The 18136-nt window shown below is 41.3% G+C and overlaps 1 long non-coding RNA gene across 1 annotated transcript; it reads right to left on the reverse strand.

Annotated features, from left to right (window-relative positions):
• Window positions 1–1079: 1079 nt before the first annotated feature.
• Window positions 1080–8681, reverse strand: LOC136440036 (uncharacterized). The gene is made up of 2 exons (XR_010756614.1): window positions 4745–8681; window positions 1080–3692 (listed from the first exon to the last, which is right to left on the reverse strand). It is a non-coding gene; the product is annotated as an uncharacterized lncRNA (long non-coding RNA).
• Window positions 8682–18136: the final 9455 nt, after the last annotated feature.

Raw genomic sequence — 18136 nt, forward strand, 5'->3', positions numbered from 1 at the left:
ATCGGACGATCAGTTGTCTTATATATATGGCGTAAAGAAGGACACAAGGTGGGTTTGTTGGAGCACGCGGACAAATAACCTATCGTGGGTAGCTTGACACATCATTGTTTTTGTCTGCCTTCCTTTGTCTAACAACAACAGAAATGGAAATAGTTTTTGAAAGCATGGAGTTCGTTTCTCTTGTCTAGTCTTCCTTCTTTTTGGGGGGGGTTTGTTATACCCCAATTAAAAACGGGACACAAGGCCAGGTCATACGCGGTCGTTCATATTGTATGGTCTGGGGTTCTTAATTACAGACATCAAAGATTCCTGATTATAGATGCATTCATCATCAAATGACAGGCCACTTTAGAAATATGTGTGTTTGTATGTTACCATTCTATAGGTCGACATAAAGGAGGGGGGCATTGCATTTCTACGTAATCTGTACGTACACTGACATATACATGCATAACTGGGGGTGCTACACTAGAGAGGTCTCAAACCCACCGTTTATCATCAACGTGGCGGATTTATGTAACCCGACGGATTAATATTAATGTTAATGGTGGTTACGTATTCCACACACAGTTACTGGTATAGATTTTTTTGGCGACGCCTCAGGGGCGAGCCTAATAGTATACTTTACGCCCGATTTGTAAGAATTCCCAGAATTGTTCAGGCATGTTTGGAATGTGTTCGTTATTCCCTGGGGAATTTGTTTTGAAGTGGCCTGTCCCTCTGTTGAATTGGAAGTAACGGGGTTGGCAAATAGTTTGATGGAATGTTTTGTCATGGATTTGTCAAATTGTATGTCTTTGATTTAATCGGGTAGTAATTACGGTTGTTTATTATAGCGTTTATTGTAATGATCTATACATGTATATATAAAGATGTTTTGTATGTAACAAGGGCGAATAATATGTTGCACATATTTTTGGTTGATTAGATGCAATTAGAATAAATGAAAATACGGATAGCTTGATGTTTTAAAAAACTTTTGTTGTTTGAATGAGTGACTCATTTGCAAGTAGCGTATATGTCATCAGTTTTGGGATAGTTGTAATGATCTACGTTTCGAAAAAAAAGGACAGCCATAGTGTGGTTATATTTTTATTCTATGAACATGATAAAAACATATCAATTTGTTTTGAAGCAATGTTGAATATTCCACCCCTTAAGACCCGGCACAGATACGGACATGTCAATGTTTTACGAGATAGAATCGATAACTGTACTATGGATGGAATAGGGGACTCTTATATTGATCTGTACATCGTTCCAAAGGCAGATAAATTACAAAATAACAGATAACTGGGTGAAACTTTACCACATTGTATTTGTTTTGGATTAACAAGTTAGTTGCCGTAGTGGGTCGGCATTGCACTTTAGGGAGACTTTGAGTATACACATGGAAACACTACAATGATATAGACAAAAGATATCATTGGGTACAGAGTTAAGAGGTGCTCAATTTTTTTTTGCTAGTATCGTACTTACGTCATTCGTATCAAAGTGCATTCATGATCTTTTGATCAAACTGTAAGTTCTAAATATCATAATGTTATACAAGATAGAAACGTGAACAGTAATACGAATACAATTGGGGCTCCTATATTGTCCTGCACATCGTTACAAAGTCAGATGGAATACAAAATATATAACACAAAGTTGGGTGAAACTTCACAATTTCTTTTGTATTACCAAGTTTGCTGTCTTAGTGGTTCGGCATTGTATTTCAGGGCGGTTTTGGGTATACACAAGGATACAACACAATGATATATACAAAAGATATAATTATGCACAGTGACAATGTTAGCAGGTGCACAGTTTTGAGGCACAACCAGACACAGAACGTCTTGAGGAGACACTTGCATGGCTTGATATGGAATGAAGGGGTGGGGGTGTTGATTTGTGGTATCAGGCATGGTTAGGGGAACTTGCTATTTGAGGCACAGAAAATGGCTGTCGCTTTTGATGTTTTACATGTAGATATGTTATCCTGTTTCTGATAAGAGAGAACAGTATGTTACATTCCCTTTTTGCTGATAAGACTAAACTTAAGTGTTTGAAAAGCCTCCATGTAACTTGTCCTCCTGGTACGTTGCCTGGTCTGGTTGCTCCAGCCTTCCTTCATCCTCCCATCCGTATCATCTCCTGAAAAAAAAGCTGATGAATTACTCTCAACTTTGGTTGTACAGCAGTTTCATACATTACATACAACTAACTATTGGTTGTCAGAACGTGTAAGGGATTAATATTCCTATGATATTCGGTGGAAAATGGAAGATGGCACATGTCTATCTGATACTCTCTACGGTTACGTTGTTCAACTCTACATTTGAAAGCATTCAAGTCCGATCCAAAGGCTAGAGACGTCCTTTATACTGGACATGTAGAGAATTCATTTGTCTGCTAGAAGTTTCTCATTATACGTGGTCTTATCGACTAACACAAATACATAAACATAATTTCTGCAACTTTGATTTAAAGTCAATGCACATTCATTCACTCACTCACTCACTCACTCACTTACTCACTCACATTGATGGGTAACTGAACTGTTGGGAAAATCTGTAACTCAGGGATATTTGTGTCGGCTGAGCTTAACAGGATATTTATGAATTTGTAACTTTGCAAGAAATATTGCAATGTCGAAAAGATTACGGTACTTATCATCTCTCTCCACACCTACTTACACCTACAAATTAAACGACAGGCCACAAAACCATTTCTGGGTAAGTTAAATATAACACGGTAAAATCTAAACGAAATCATGATCAGGTATATGGCTGGCCAGGGGTGCTACATTTCCAAATCAGTTTTCCATCAGACAGTGTGCATGACATATAGAGGACATGTCGTTAGTAACCACTGTGTTCGACAATAGAATAAATGAATTACTCCACGAAATATCGGGGTGATCAAACATAGAAACGGCAGAGTCTATGTGTACAGAAACATATGCGCCGTGCAACAGGTTCAGACCTTAAACTTTACTGACCTTCAGACCGCTATCTGAATCTCCGTCAGAGGGAAGGCGTGGTGTCGTTTCAACTTCCTGGCCTTTTCCTCGGCTCCGGACGGGCGGAGGTCCATGGGGCCGGAGGTGCCCGCTTTGTGGTCTATTCTTCGCTTTCTTGAGTACCGAACCTGCTAAGCCTTCCCCTTTCTGTTCTTGTGGGGCGCTCTAATATCCCTGAGTACAACCTTAACAAAGTCAGATCGAATATCATGACAATATTTGATTTGAAAACTTACCGAGGAGTGGATGCATTTATTACTAACAGTACTACAATCACTTTGATGGAATTTTAAAAGAAATCACGAATGCATTACCCCAGTGGATTGTTTTGGAGTAGCCCTAGAGTCAGACTGTGAAGTATTTGGACTGAAAAGGGGTGTGTGGTATTTGGACTGAAAAGGGCCGCCTTTGTTGCTTTGTATGTAAAATACATGGTTTGGAGAACTTGCTTATTTGAGACACAGAAAGTGGCTGTCGCTATTGATGTTTTACATGTAGATAATCATGCTTCTCTGTTTCTGACATAAGAGAGAACAGTATGTTACATTCCCTTTTTGCTGATAAGACTACAAACTAAACTGTTTGAACAGCCCCCATATGCATGTAACTTGTCCTCCTGGTACGTTGTCCGGTCTGGTTGCTCAAGACTTCCTTCATCCTCCCATCCGTATTATCTCGTAACTCCTAGCTGGAAAAAAAAGCTGATGAATTTCTCTCTGTTTTGGTTGTACAGAAGTTTCATACATGACATGCAACTAACTATTGGTTGTCAGAACATGCAAGGGATTAATATTCCTATAATATTCTTTGGAAAATGGAAGATGGCACATGTCTATTTGATACTCTCTACGGTTACGTTGTTCAACTGTACACTTGAAAGCATTTCCGATCCAAAGGCTAGAGACGTCCTTCATACTGGACATGTGGAGACTTTGTTTGCTAGAAGTTTGTCATTATACGTGGTCTTCTCCACTAACACAAATACATAAACAAAATTTCTGCAACTTTCATTTAAAATCAATGCACATAAATGAAAAAATCTGTAACTCAAGGATATTTGTGACGGCTGAGCTTAACAGGATATTTATGAATTTGTAAGTTTGCAAGAAATATTTGAATGTCGAAAAGACTAGGGTACTTATCACCTCTCTCTCAACCCGTGCAAAGGAGTTTGCACAAATTAAACGACAGGCCACAATGCCATTTCTGGGTAGGTAAGTAAAATCTAACAGGGTAAAATCTAAACGAAGTCATGATCAGGTATATGGCTGGCCAGCGATGCTACAATTCCAAAACAGTTTTCCATCAGGCAGTGTCCATGACATCTAGCGCTCGTTGTCATTTAAATGTACGCATTTTGTAACCTCCGTTACCGTTTGAAGTAAGGCGTTTCTGACATTCAGATTTGCACATATAGGGTGCCAACCTGTCATTCTTTTTTGACGACTGAAAACTTTTTTTTGCTTTCAAAAATTACAGTTTCGCATATTATATGTGGCATATCTTAATGTCAGAAACGTCTTACTTCAAACTGCAACGGAAGTTACAAAATGTGTACATTCAAATGAGAACGAGCGATAGAAGACATGTCGTTTGTAACCACTGTATTCGACAATAGAATAAATTCAGACCGTAATTACTCCACGAAATATCGGGGTGTTCAAACATAGAAACGGTAGAGTCTATGTGTACAGAAACATATGCGCCGTGCAACAGGTTCAGACCTAAAACTTTACCAACCTTCAGTCAGACCGCTTTCTGAGTCTCCGGCCGTCAGGTGTGGGTCGTTTCAACTTCCTGGCCTTTTCCTCGGCTCCGGACGGACGGAGGTCGATGTTGAGTCCAAGGGGCCGCAGGTGCCCGCTTTGTGCCCGCTTTGTGGTCTGTTCTTTGCTTTCTTGAGTACCGAAGCTGCTAAGCACTCTGCTTTTTGTTCTTGATTGAAGATCGAAAGAATTGACGAGGAATTTTGAACAATGGATCCAACTTCTTTACACCGTCATCCTTATACATTACACAAATTGTCAAATGGCATCCTAAAAGCGTGCTTGACTGTCCGACTGTACATGTCTTTGTCCTGTTGCATACTGCTGGTTCCGCCTTGCAGTGCTCGGTTCGTTAGCGTTGCTGTGGGTACGCCCTGAGTTGGCGATTGGTTGCGCCCTGTTGTCGATTACGCCCTGCTGTCGGTGATTGGTTACGGCCATCTCTCGGTTACGCCCAGCTGTCGGCGGTTGGTTGCGCCCTGCTGTGGGCGGTCTAGAATTAGAAAGTCACGCCCTGACATCCGAAGTGACACCCACCAGCTGGATGCCAGATGTCAACACAAATAACGGTATCCAGGCTCTATAGGATTGCTTTGTTTTTTCATACGTACCCCCAACCTGTTTTTGTTGTGTTTGCATATGTCTGTCTGTGTTTCCACATACTAGTACATATTTTGTCCAGCATAACTCAAGACATGCAAGAAGCTACGGATAAAGCACGTTGAAATTATTATTTCCATGAAAAAAATAGTTATTGGCCATGGCCTGTCTGTCTGTTTGTGTTTCCGGATTTTTGTAATCAGCATAACTGAAGAACCTCCGGATGGATTACAATGATATCTGGCATGAAGGTAGGAGTTGGGAAGACGAATGTCAAGGTCGATTTGGGGCCGCCTGGTATGTGACCTTGGTACTGCAGCAGAACTTCCGTTTTTTGTATCATTTGACCTGGGCGTGCCATGATCTTGATTTTTTGGTGGCAAATAACTTGTAATGTAACGAGGAAGTGTTTTAGGTGTTTGTTTGTTTGTTTGTTTATTTATTTATCCAGGAATACAGTATCGCCTGGCGGCGTTTTTCAACGAGTCCTGGGGGGTTCAACCCCTTACATAATAGTACATAGCAACAATAAAAGTTCAAATAATAACAAATAATACAGGAATTAACTTAAGAATATAACTAATTCAACAAGCAGAAATCCTGAGTTAGATAATAAATGAAATAACGATAACGTAATAGGCTAGAAATATTTAGCCAAAACATAATGATGAAGAATCAAAACAATGACCCAAACTCAAATATAAATAAACAAGAAGTGTGGGCCTCCTAGCAGCTTGCTCTGGAGCTGCGTTCTTGTCAAAATCTTCCAAGGATGATACTAGGTAACTGATGAAAGGAACGACGGATTTCTATGATATTTAGTATCTAGTTTAAGCCCCGGTTACACATAACCGAACATGGCCTCCCGACTCTCCCCCGACCATGGTTAGAGTGATTCTGGAGTGTTCGGCTGCGCCAGCCGAATGTTTTGAAAATTTCAAAACATTCCAGATTTGGCTCTGGACGGAGGGACTGGAATGGATTGGCTGGTGTTCGGCGCGGTCGGCTGGTGTTCGGGTGGTGTTCGGGAGTAAGTCAGCAGTAAAATTAGATCCTTAACCACGCCAGAACCACTGCTGACTTACTTCCAACTAGTTTCCAACCTACCCATGACTCACCATACGGCCGTAGACAAATCTCTGCTAACTCATTCCCAACCAAACTGACTACTGCCAGAACAGGGCGAATCACCCAGACCTTCACACGACCAAAAACAGAGAAAAAAAAGCTAAAAGCCGTATTTAAGCTAACTGTGATCCGAATTCGATCTATTGGTGATGTTAACAACATAGCAGAATGGATTATTTTAATTAAAAATGAGAATAACCCCTCTTTTGAAAGTGGCTGAATATGTTCCATTCGTGAGAGGGTTAGCAGCCGGTCGGGAATTAGTCAGGAGAGATTCGGCTAAAGGTAGGGATGGTTGGGAGTTGGTTAGAAAGCATTCGGGGTTTGGTTGGGGGTACACCGTGTATTGGTTAGGAGATGATTGGGACATGTTCGGGGCAGATTCGACGCATGCTCGGCGCCAAAGTGTGGCCTGATTCTGGTCAGACTGCTCTCGAACTACCGCCGAGCCGAGTTGGCTAGCGTTCGGGAGCCATGTTCGGCTATGTGTAACCGGGGCTTGTGGTGGATCCCCGGAATTTAACTGGGACACGTAAAATAGGAAAGCGGTGTGCTCCTGATACACAACTTGGTTTAAGGTCACTCGAATGAACGCACATTCCATTTAATTGCACTGAATTCCAAAATCCCAAACCGGTTCCCATTCACTGCATTGTTAGTTACTCCGCATATCTGCACCGCGCATTGACACCAATGCCGGATAACTGCACCAATTTTTTTTCAAAAATCTAACTAAAAAGGTGCGCTAAAAATCGACAAACGCGGTACACATGAGCCGATACCTGCCGGTGTAAAGGCACAATACCACCAATATATTTAAAACTGTTTTGAGTAACAAAAGAAGGCGGGCACCATTGACAGTTACGTTGATAGGAATCGTATGGGAGGTCCCTGGCGTGTAGGCACCATTAAGAGACGTACGCCTACCAAAGGCAGCATTACGCTTTGGACAGCATGCTGTACTCAAAAAAGATTGGTCTCTACCGGTAGGTCCTGTACACTGTCTTATTACTGTGAATGCATTTAAGTTCGCAGGGATTTGATTTCGCGTTAAGGATGACACGGGCTATCGGAGTTGTGTTTTCTTTGCTGTGCGAATCAAGGATATTTTCTCTGTCTACATGTGTGCCTAGCCGCTGTTTTAAACATCTTTATTGGAATTATAAGCACATGTATAACAGTCATGTAAGGATATTAGTACATGTTCGTAAACCCTGCAACTGGAACAGTGAACTCAATATTTTCCTGGTTCTATGATTTATGGTAACGCAAGAACTGTTTCGCTAGCTACTAAGATCAAGGAAAAAAACATGTTAAGTTTAATCTGTACAATATCTTGGTAAACTTTACAATATTATTGTACATGTCCTTGAATACTGTATATGTGAATGATGTTAATAACTGCATAATTTCGTCTGTTTTCTTTGTGCTAGTGTTTCTAACTTACAATACAAATGGTGGTGCGGTCCAGCTGGGCATTTCGCATAATTGCACCAGCCGGATAATTGCACCAAAAACGCTGACAAATGGGTGGTGCAGTTCGGATTCTACTGTACTAATTATAGCATATTAGCCTGGGTGCCATCCTATTTCTACCGGGGCTCCTACACTCGCTACCCTAACTACTATTTTTTTCTAAACGTTAAATCGCGGGCGGATTCAATCACTTCCAAAGTGCCAAAATTGTCAATCTGAAAACATCTTTTGGAAGCTGACACTTTCCACCATCTCACTGGCGAGTTTGCTTGGTCAGATGTAGTCGTTAACGCAAGTTAGAAAGCGATTTGTCGAGTCATGGCTGATACGAATCTGAGTTACAATGCGATTCACGTGGTTTGATTGGTCGGGGTGATGTATATGTATTGTTGGGTGAGAGGGGGGGCAAGTACAGTGTATAGTAGGAAGAGATTCAATCATGTTAACTTTCGACAATTGCAGAACATCTTTATGACAAACAGAACATGGTAGTTGGTACAGTGGAGTCCGACCGTCGTCCTGGTAATTTTACGCGCATCTAGAAAATAGACAAATCAGGCAAGGCAATTGCAGGAGTTATGATGAATTTCGGATATGATATAGACTCGTGTAAACCAGAATACAACTATTTGTCATTAACAAACATCCATTAAAGGTAACCTTTCCACCGTCGCCATGGCAATGCTTTTTCATTGCCACTCTTGTTTCAGTTTTCGTAAGTGGATCTTTTAAAAAAAGTTGGCTCCCTTATTTCGGACAAGCTATAGTTATCTGATTATAGATGAGACAATTGCTCGTAATAATTCACCAGTGATTGTATAGTTTGATACAAACTGTCGGTATCAAATTTCATGTAGCGACGCCTTCAAAAGGCCATGACGACACGAGGTGTCATGTCTGCCGTCGGCTCCTTTGATCTTAATGACGACGCCCCGGGTTGACCTTTTTTCTGGGACAGTGTCCTGTTTAGAACTTACATAAATTAAGTCGCTCTTGACATGGCTATTGAAGAGTTATAGCATTGTCCTTTCTGAAAAGACCTTTTCAGCTCATTAGACAATTACAAGTCTCCGGTAGCCCCATACATAATGTATCCTCCATTAACATTAATCCGTCAGGTTACATAAATCCGCCACTTTGAAAAACAGTGTGTTTGAGAGATTCCAAGTGCAGCACCCCCAGGTATGCACAGTTTAGATACTGTGTATACTAGTATATAGGAGTGCATTATACTTGGGGACGTTGGGTTGGAGATTTGTTAGTACGTACCTTTTCAGGGTGGCGGAATTATGTACCCTGTCGGAATTATGTTAGTAGATGTTAAAGGTCAGACGTAATCGTTCGGAGCTATGAATCAGCATTATAGACCTATCAAATATCACAAGATGTTAGCAACTGGCAAAGAATTATAAATGATAAGAAATATCATATTGTGATATCAACTACTTTGACAAAGGAGTCCATTTTGTTTTTACATTTGACGTGAAAGAAAGACAAGCAGCAACGCATAAATGAACTTCTTTGGAATCAGCAAATTATGAAAACAAAAGAAGACATTTTTCTAAGGTTACGTAGATACGATTGAACGTCGATCTGATACAAAAAATTGAAGTGAAGGTGCGTACAAGTTTTGTGGACTGACTTTTGTACATTTTTATTTCAATTTAACAATGCATATGACCACCATGTGCATAGTATTGCATTGATCATCGTGAAAAACATATCATTGAAGAACTATAAATGTGCATTGATATTGGTCAAAAGTGCCAAACCGTTTCCTTCTCTTGCATCATTGTCGTACACTTACTGACCCGTCTAATGTCATAATAGTAGCCTTACGCAACAAAATACAGTGTTTTAGCAGTCTTATCCGTCGAATCGCGAGAGATAAGACAGTTTGTAAAGTTCTCACGTTGAGCTGGACATACCACGTACCAGAAACGGGGACGTCTCTACGGAAAACAAACTTATCTGAAGATAGTCGCTATCTTGTCTTATCGTGGAATGTACAGGTCATCTCAGAATCTCACCACTGTTTGAAAAAAGGTAAGGGTAAGGTAGTCCCATAGCCTTTTTGAGGCCATAGGGACAGTGGGTTGTTTTTCAATTTGTCTAGGGCACGGTATTGGAAGGCGGAGGTCATCCCTCTCCTTCCACTGCCTTTCACCCCCAACCGAAGTCAGGTACCCATTTTTACACCTGGGTGGAGTGAGGAATGTCGTGTAAAATGCCTTTGAAACGGACCATCATCGGTGGCATGTCAGGGGATTCAAACCCAGGACCACTGGGTTCCCTATCAAACACCCTAACCATTAGGCCACCACGACGTCACTGTTAACATAAGACTGTTGATACGTATAATTCTAACGAATCTAAGACTCTTTTTACAAGGGCAAAAAGTAAAGTAAAGCAGGCGGCGACCTCAGACATGACGCTTTTTTTATATCTAGTAGTTTGACATAGAGTAAAATATATATAAGTAAAAGTTGTTTTTGAATTTGTGAAAACATGAGACTTCATGACGTCTGAGTATGTTAATAAAATGAATGTTGACATTGGATAGAATTAGTCCAAAAGAGATTTTGATTTGAAAGCTATCAAATGTCTTTTTTGCATCGACTTTTGCAATCAAAAGCTGTTCAGCCAAAATAGTTCGCCTCTACTTCGACCCTTATTACCTCCATGAAATATAGAGGTATTGTTTTTGGTTTGTCTGTTGTCTGTGTGTCTGTTTGTCTGTGTGTCTGTGTGTCTGTCTGTGTGTCTGTGTGTTTGTCTTTCCGGACATCTGTGGTCAACATAACTTTAAGTACCATGAAGTACCTCTGGATGGATGGATTGTAATGGTATTTGGCAAGTGGGTAGTTGTTGGAAAGACAAAGATCAAGGTCGATTTTGATGGAGGTATGAGGTCTTCGAACTCTTGTTTGATATGCTTTGTAACTATACAGTCAGTCATTCCGTTAGTCAGTCAGTCAGTCAGTCAGTCAGTCGGTCGGTCGGTCGGTCGGTCGGTCGGTCGGTCGGTCGGTCGGTCGGTCGGTCGGTCGGTCAGTCAGTCAGTCAGTCAGTCAGTCAGTCAGTCAGTCGGTCAGTCAAGCATCCAACTGAACAACAAACAAACTAACAGACAAACAGACAAACCAGAAAAGGTACATATAGGGTAATCAGAGTATAGCAGACAATGCAGCATCATAGAGAGTGAAACAAGAAACGAAACGTTAAACTGTCTTCAAGCATACAAACGTATTCATTATGTTCATACACATTTTCAACGTTGTCACTGCAGGCTCCGGGATATATCAAACAGGCTATCCCTCCAGCAGAAAGGTTGTAGTGGCGAGATTGCTGGGAGCGAGATTATTCAATGACTAACGGTTGTTATCAATGCGATCTTGGTATCTTGAAATTTGGTATGTTGATCTGTTGTCTATCCATGGGTGTTGTAGTCAAAGAAGAAATTTATTGCACGACACTTGTACACGGTACAATGCATGGCAACAACTATCAAACATAGTACAGAACAGTGGTTTAGAATAAGATCCTAAGTATTACAATAAGGGCTAGCATAAGTCTTCGATATAATCATATTTACGTACGTGTTGTGTTGTAATCATGTGTATTTCCGTGCATATACATGTATAACGTGTTTTTATCAATCGAGGAAGACTAGATTAGATTTTTCTGATCTAGTGGATTTGTAATGAAACATCAACTGTTGTGGATTCTAACTAAACCCCAAAGAGCCTGATAACAAGGCTACCTCATCATCAGAACAAACAAACTCAGCCGCCCGTGTTTAACTGTCTTTGACCGGCCGTGTTGCCTCGGGTGCTTCCGTCCGTTGTCGGCAAATGGATCGTAAATTCCGACATGTTCCCTCCAGGCTTCGGCAAGCTCCGGTCCGGGCGTTCTTTCTTCGTGACGTGCTGATTTTTGTCCTTCAAAAACAAACGCCGCACAACAACACAAACATGGAGGGAGAGAGAGAGAACAACAACTTTTACTGTTATAATGTAAACATGGCGGTGCAATCCTTTTCAGAACAATATGTCTTTCACACTTTTTCAGCTCTTGTTGCTCTCAAACTTTCTCTCCTATTGCTCTCAAACTTTCACTTTTGTGATAACTGGTAACAAGGGGGGGGGGGGGGCTTCGTCCAAGACTGCTCCGTATGCCCTTGTTATAATACCCTTGTTACACGGCGGGAAAGTCTGCGAGCTCTTTTGACATTTTCGGCGGTGATTTGCCTGTTCTCTCGATCATAACGCGTTTCTTATAGATCGGCCGATGTTCGCAGATTCCGAATGACGCTTAGTCCATTCTCTGACAGGGGCATTATAGTGGATAAGGTCTAGAAAGGGTCAGGGACATACTAATCAGAAATATGATCCCATATGTTCGACACAGGCCTGTCATGTCCGGATATAGAGCCTGATATATCGGGTTCCATACCTGTGCCCTGCCTCCCCGCGAAACTTCGGTCCCTTTGTTTGTGTTACCTCAAGTTGAATGAACCTTCAGTGCGGAGTGATATGCATGAGTGAACAAGCGTGCGCTCGAGATTGAAGTTCTCTCCATAAAACCATCCGCACTGATTCGACAATTTGGTGACAACGAGACGGAAATGACACCTACATACCCTCTCAATTGTAACCTGCGATTCAAGCACCTGAAAGTTCCAGGAAAAAAATCATACAAGCGTGCAGTTGAGTGCATGAGATATCATAGTTTCAACAGTTCGTGTCCCACCGTGGTGTTGTTCTACCAAATTAAAGCACGCCACAAGCACTTCAATATACTCTCCAAGCACAGGTTAGGCTGCGGCTTGTATTGGACGTCTTTTTTATGCGTTTTTATCGAACTTTCTATTTTGTCAGGTTTTCCTTATGGCTGGAGGAGAAATAGAAAACTTGACACAATAAAATGCTTGATAAAAACGCCTACAAAGATGTTCAAAGAAGCTGGAGCCTAACCTGAGCTCTGAGAGTAGATTGACATACTTGTTTTGGTAGAACAACACAGCTGTGGAACTGGAAATCTTCAAACTGTAATATCTCCTTCAGCTGTTCGTTGGTATGATCTTTTTAGCAACGGTTGCCATAGAAACAAGCCAGTTCACTACAAAGGAACACTCTCCTGTCGCTTGTGACTTTCTCCAAGTTTGATATCATTTGGACAGGTATCACACAAGTAGTTATGCTGTTATCTTTTCAATTTAGGGCATAACTGCCTCATTTGCATACATTTACATAAAGAGCCCTAGAACCACGATATCCCACCTGGCCCATAGAACAACATACCTCAAGAATGATTAAGAGACATCAAGCTATCATTCTATGATTGTGGACTAGATATATAAAGGGTGTTCTACAAGACCATTTTTTCAGGTTTTCCCCTCCTATCTGTGGCGTACTTTGGTAGACCAGCACAACGGTGGGACACGAAATGTTAAAACTGTGATATCTCACTATAAGCTGTCGTCGCATATGTCTGTATGTTTTGTTTCATAGCCTCCGTTGCAGTCTTCCCCATGGCGATTTTTCAACTTATCGGGGCCAGATTCTTTGGTTGGGGGCCGTATCTGCTTGGGGACCGTATCTGCTGGGGCCCCGTATCTGCTTGGCGGACTGTAACCGCCGTATGGGAAGCCCGCGCTTTGTCGCTTTCAGCAAAGGCAGCGGTGATTAAGAAAGTCTTTCAAAAGGCCATACGACGGTTACAGTCCCCCAAGTAGATACGGGGCCCCAGCAGATACGGTCCCCAAGCAGATACGACCCCGGCCCCAACCAAAGAATCTGGCCCCGATAAGTTGACAAATCGCCGTGGGGAAGACTGCAACAGAGGCTAGGTTACAGGTGAGATGGTAGGTAGGTGTAGGTGTCCTTTCCGTCTCGTTGTCACCGAACTGTCGAATTAGTGCGAAGCCGCGAAGGTGTTTGTCTGTGGGCAGTCTAGGGGAAGAGATGCCAAGAGAGATTTTCTTCGCCGTTTTGATTACGATCGTATTCGTCGTAGGTCGTCGTACGATTTGGTGTCGTAGAACTTTCAAGCGAGATGTAACACAACCAACCGCCGACAAGGATCTAAGATAATATTTTCCGTATACCAAGAAAACTGAATTTTGTACAACACGTGCACGACTGCCCTCAGTTTGCGATCGCACGACGATCGTACGACGGATTTGACCTGTCCCCCACTATGATAATCGTGCAAATTAAGAAAGGAATCCAAGAAAAGGAATCATATAGTATACCTACAACAACTAGTTCGATATCAATACTTGTACTGTTGTAATCAACATAGTATTACGCCAGGTAGCATAGCCCTTACAAATCTACGTTATGGCAATGTTTAATGTTAGTTTGGTTGGATTAAAAAACTCACCATGCTAATAGCAGCTTGTCCAGATGAACATTACAGTAATATTAAACAGACATAGATAAATATATACATATGTTTCAATAAAACTTGGAAGCCCTGTATCAGTATAATACCTGTTTACATCACATTGTTCATAACTTTTGGCGCGCAGCTATGGAATTCAGTTTTTCTATGGGACAGAATTGATGATAACGATAAAACACATCATAAAATTCAAAATCAAAGAACGATAGAAATTGGTTTTCCAAATATTGAAGAGTGTTTCGCAATTAAAACCACTGCATATCACGATGACACAACTTTTTTTATCTATTTTAATCTTGCTCTAAAAATCCAAACACAACTGAAGAATCACAACATTATCTGATTCAAATGTCCGTGATATTTATTTCTTGAATTCTCACGTCACATTCCGTGGGAAAGTGTTAGATAAAACACAGGCTCCCCCTTATTAACCGACGGGCGCCGACTGTCACAGCGACCCGCTCCTAGAACAAAAGACCCCGTATCACAGCCATAATTTGCGGTTTTTACACTCATACCGAAAGTAAAAAGACCTGAAACATTGTCCGATAAAGCCGTGATGTTCTAGAGATAGCGGCGTTAGAAGTACCGCCAGGGTTGTGACACTTGTGGTGTCATCACGTTGTTTCCACTACGTCGGTTTCGTCATATTTTTTTGATGTGCTTGTCGGCGTTCGTTTGTTGGCTGACAGGATAACTGAGTTAGATGATTAATGATTTTTCATGACTTTCATGTTGTGAGTAGACCGTGCCCTAAGGAAGAAGCAATTAGAACTTGTGGTAGATCTTAATCAAGATTGTCTATTATGTCTTATTAAGGTTATTGACCGATAGTGCCCGGTCTGTCTTCAAGGTCTCGGTCCATGCAGGGCAAGTAACATGTTTATTAGTACATTGTACTCATTTCTCAGACAGACAAATAGACAGACACATGGGCAGACAGACAGACAGGCAGGCAGGCAAGTAGACAGACAGGCAGACAGACAGACAGACAGACAGTCAAACAGATAGACAGACAGACATACAGATAGACAGGCAGATAGACAGACAGACAGATGGACAGACAGACATACAGATAGACAGATAGACAGTTATACATACAGATAGATAGACAGGCAGACAGACAGGCAGGCAGATAGACAGGCAGGCAGGCAGGCAGGCAGGCAGGCAGACAGACAGACAAAATGAATGAACGAACGAATGAATGAATGAATAAACGAATGAATGAATGAATGAATAAACGAATGAATGAATGGTTTATTGCAATCCAAAAAGAGCAATTTGGGAGTCAGACTTCGTCTCGATGGCATCTACAAAATGAATACAGCTATTTTTACAATTAATCGGTGGACATTTTTAACCTCTGCGTGCTTTTTCTTCCATTTGTTGTTATTAGACAGTGCTAATAATTTTGGAAGCACAACACGCAATGTTTATTTTAAGCGAACCATACAACACACAATGTTTGTTGGTCTTTGTATTCTTCACAATGTATTCCTGTTAGATGAATTCATCTGCCCGTCTTACCTATGCTATATATGTACCTTCCCTATTCCTCACACCCTAGCCCGTCTTCCCCGAGCGTATTGAGTCGTCCCCGCGGATCGGCAATTCTTCCAGTCGGCTGGTCTAATCAATCGCTTCCTGACCGCTGGCGGCGTCGGCGGGTTTATGTGATATGTCAGCGTAGGTGTCAGGTCCTGTTTGTTCCGCCATCATTATGTCACTTTACGCTAATCCTATGGCTCGGTTTACACATGCATTTCCAGGCACACTCGGGCCTATGTCTCCTTTATTCTTTATTCTGCACCATTTCGAAGGGCCTGGTCACATGCGTCGTACGATCAATGTGACGTTACTTGGAAACGTGTGTGTAAACCGAGCCTATGTCTCCTTTATTCTTTATTCTAAACCATTTCTGAGGGCCTGGTCACTTTCGTCGTGCGATCATCGCACGATCGCAAACTGAGTACATTCTTGGAACAGTCGTCTATGTGTCTGACTACAGGTTTCAGCCGTATTCTTGACGAAAAAGAAGTTGTCTTAGATCTATTTTCCAAGCAGAGGCTTCGATCGAGGGGCTCGGATTTTTAACACATAAGCAGATCAGGGGCATAATGTCATATTTCCATTCTATGTTTTGAAAAAACGGAGCTATATGATTCATAATGACTTGAATACTCTATCCTCGTTGTACTACAACAGTTTGGCAACGCCCTAAAAGTAGTAAAAGCAGGTTTGTTCTTAGTTTACCATGATACGTTCAGTATTTGACGAAGACCACATCGCATACTTCGTGTGGCGCCCTTGGCTCTTCTCACGTCCCTTCCTTCCTTCTTGGAAAACACTCCCCTCTTAAACAACCGTAAATCTTGTCTTAAACAAGGTGAGATCCGTCATTAAGGCTCTTGAAGGATCCACAAGAACAATCAAAGAACTTGGAATGTGTAGAAGAATGCTGTGAAGCTTTACGTGCGTCAAATGTCAGGAAATGACAAATACATACCAGAATATGGTGCTAAATGTGCATGGAAGACACCCAAAACGATTGGGATCCAAAATACGAAACATAGGGCAGTCTTGACAATTTATAGATGCACTGTTCTAAACTGTCAAAAAGAGCTTTGCGAATGCGCCAAGCGCCCGGCGTGTTTATTTCATGTTTGAAAATTAATGGGCCTTTGTGTCTTTTCAGTCATACTTTTGCCTTTTGCATGAAATTCTTATTTTGAAATCAATTTTGATAATATTTGTTTATTGATTGATGGTACAATCAAATTTAGGTTGCAACCAGGGATCGCCATCGAGTGGAATGGGGACCGGTAGAGAGAAAAATAGTTGGCTATTTATCCTTACTTAGTTCAGAAAATGATTGTCCTGAAAAAGTGTGCTACTTGGACATGGGATAGCGATAGTCAGAAACTATTCAAGTTTTTTACCAGTATTTAGAGACCTTTATAACTCCTTATGGTAAAAAATGAGCACAGAACAGTGTGTTCTGGCTTTTATAGGCTTCTATGTTTTACACACAAGCGAAACATGTCGGTGTGGGCTCGAATTAAGTTCTAAACGGGAACTAGACGCGGCTACAGCCTCTTTTCTGAAGATGTGGCGTGAGTGTGTACGGTTGGTTTGAGGTTGCCCACTACTACTGCCTATGGTAAACAAGGCCAGTCCATATTTTCACCGATAAGAGATTCCTGATAACTCGTCATTGTGAAAAAGACCCAAGACCCTGCCAGCCCATATTTTCACGAGTAAAATAGGAATTGAATGATGAGTCAAAGCAAACCATCACGGAGCACACTTACGTGAGGAATTTTAATGTCCCTTTGTTCAAAACAGCGAAAGGTATTTGTCGTTAAACAGGCTTTTCGCGGGAAAAATTTGTGGGCGTAAGGCTTTGACCTTTCCAACAAACATTTGGTAAACAAACTACAACGATCAAAGTCAGCTGACGACATGATTCAGTTCAATTCTATTTATTTACATATCTTTAACTAGCCTACGTATGCTACACTATGTACAAAGCACAAGCGAAAACATAAAGTATTCTTGTCATAGCATAACATGACAAAAACTTGAAGAAGACATTGAGAAGACAAGATATCCAATAGAAAATTGTGATAGTATGTAAGAATGTACAGATCTCCAGAGGTTTTCCATGCGAAGCAAAATTGCATTCAAAGTGTGCCGACTATTCTCATCTGACAAACATCAGATCCATAGTAACTATTTAGCATGTACCTTTCTT

Source organism: Branchiostoma lanceolatum, chromosome 1, assembly GCF_035083965.1.
Source record: "Branchiostoma lanceolatum isolate klBraLanc5 chromosome 1, klBraLanc5.hap2, whole genome shotgun sequence".
NCBI lineage: Eukaryota > Metazoa > Chordata > Leptocardii > Amphioxiformes > Branchiostomatidae > Branchiostoma > Branchiostoma lanceolatum.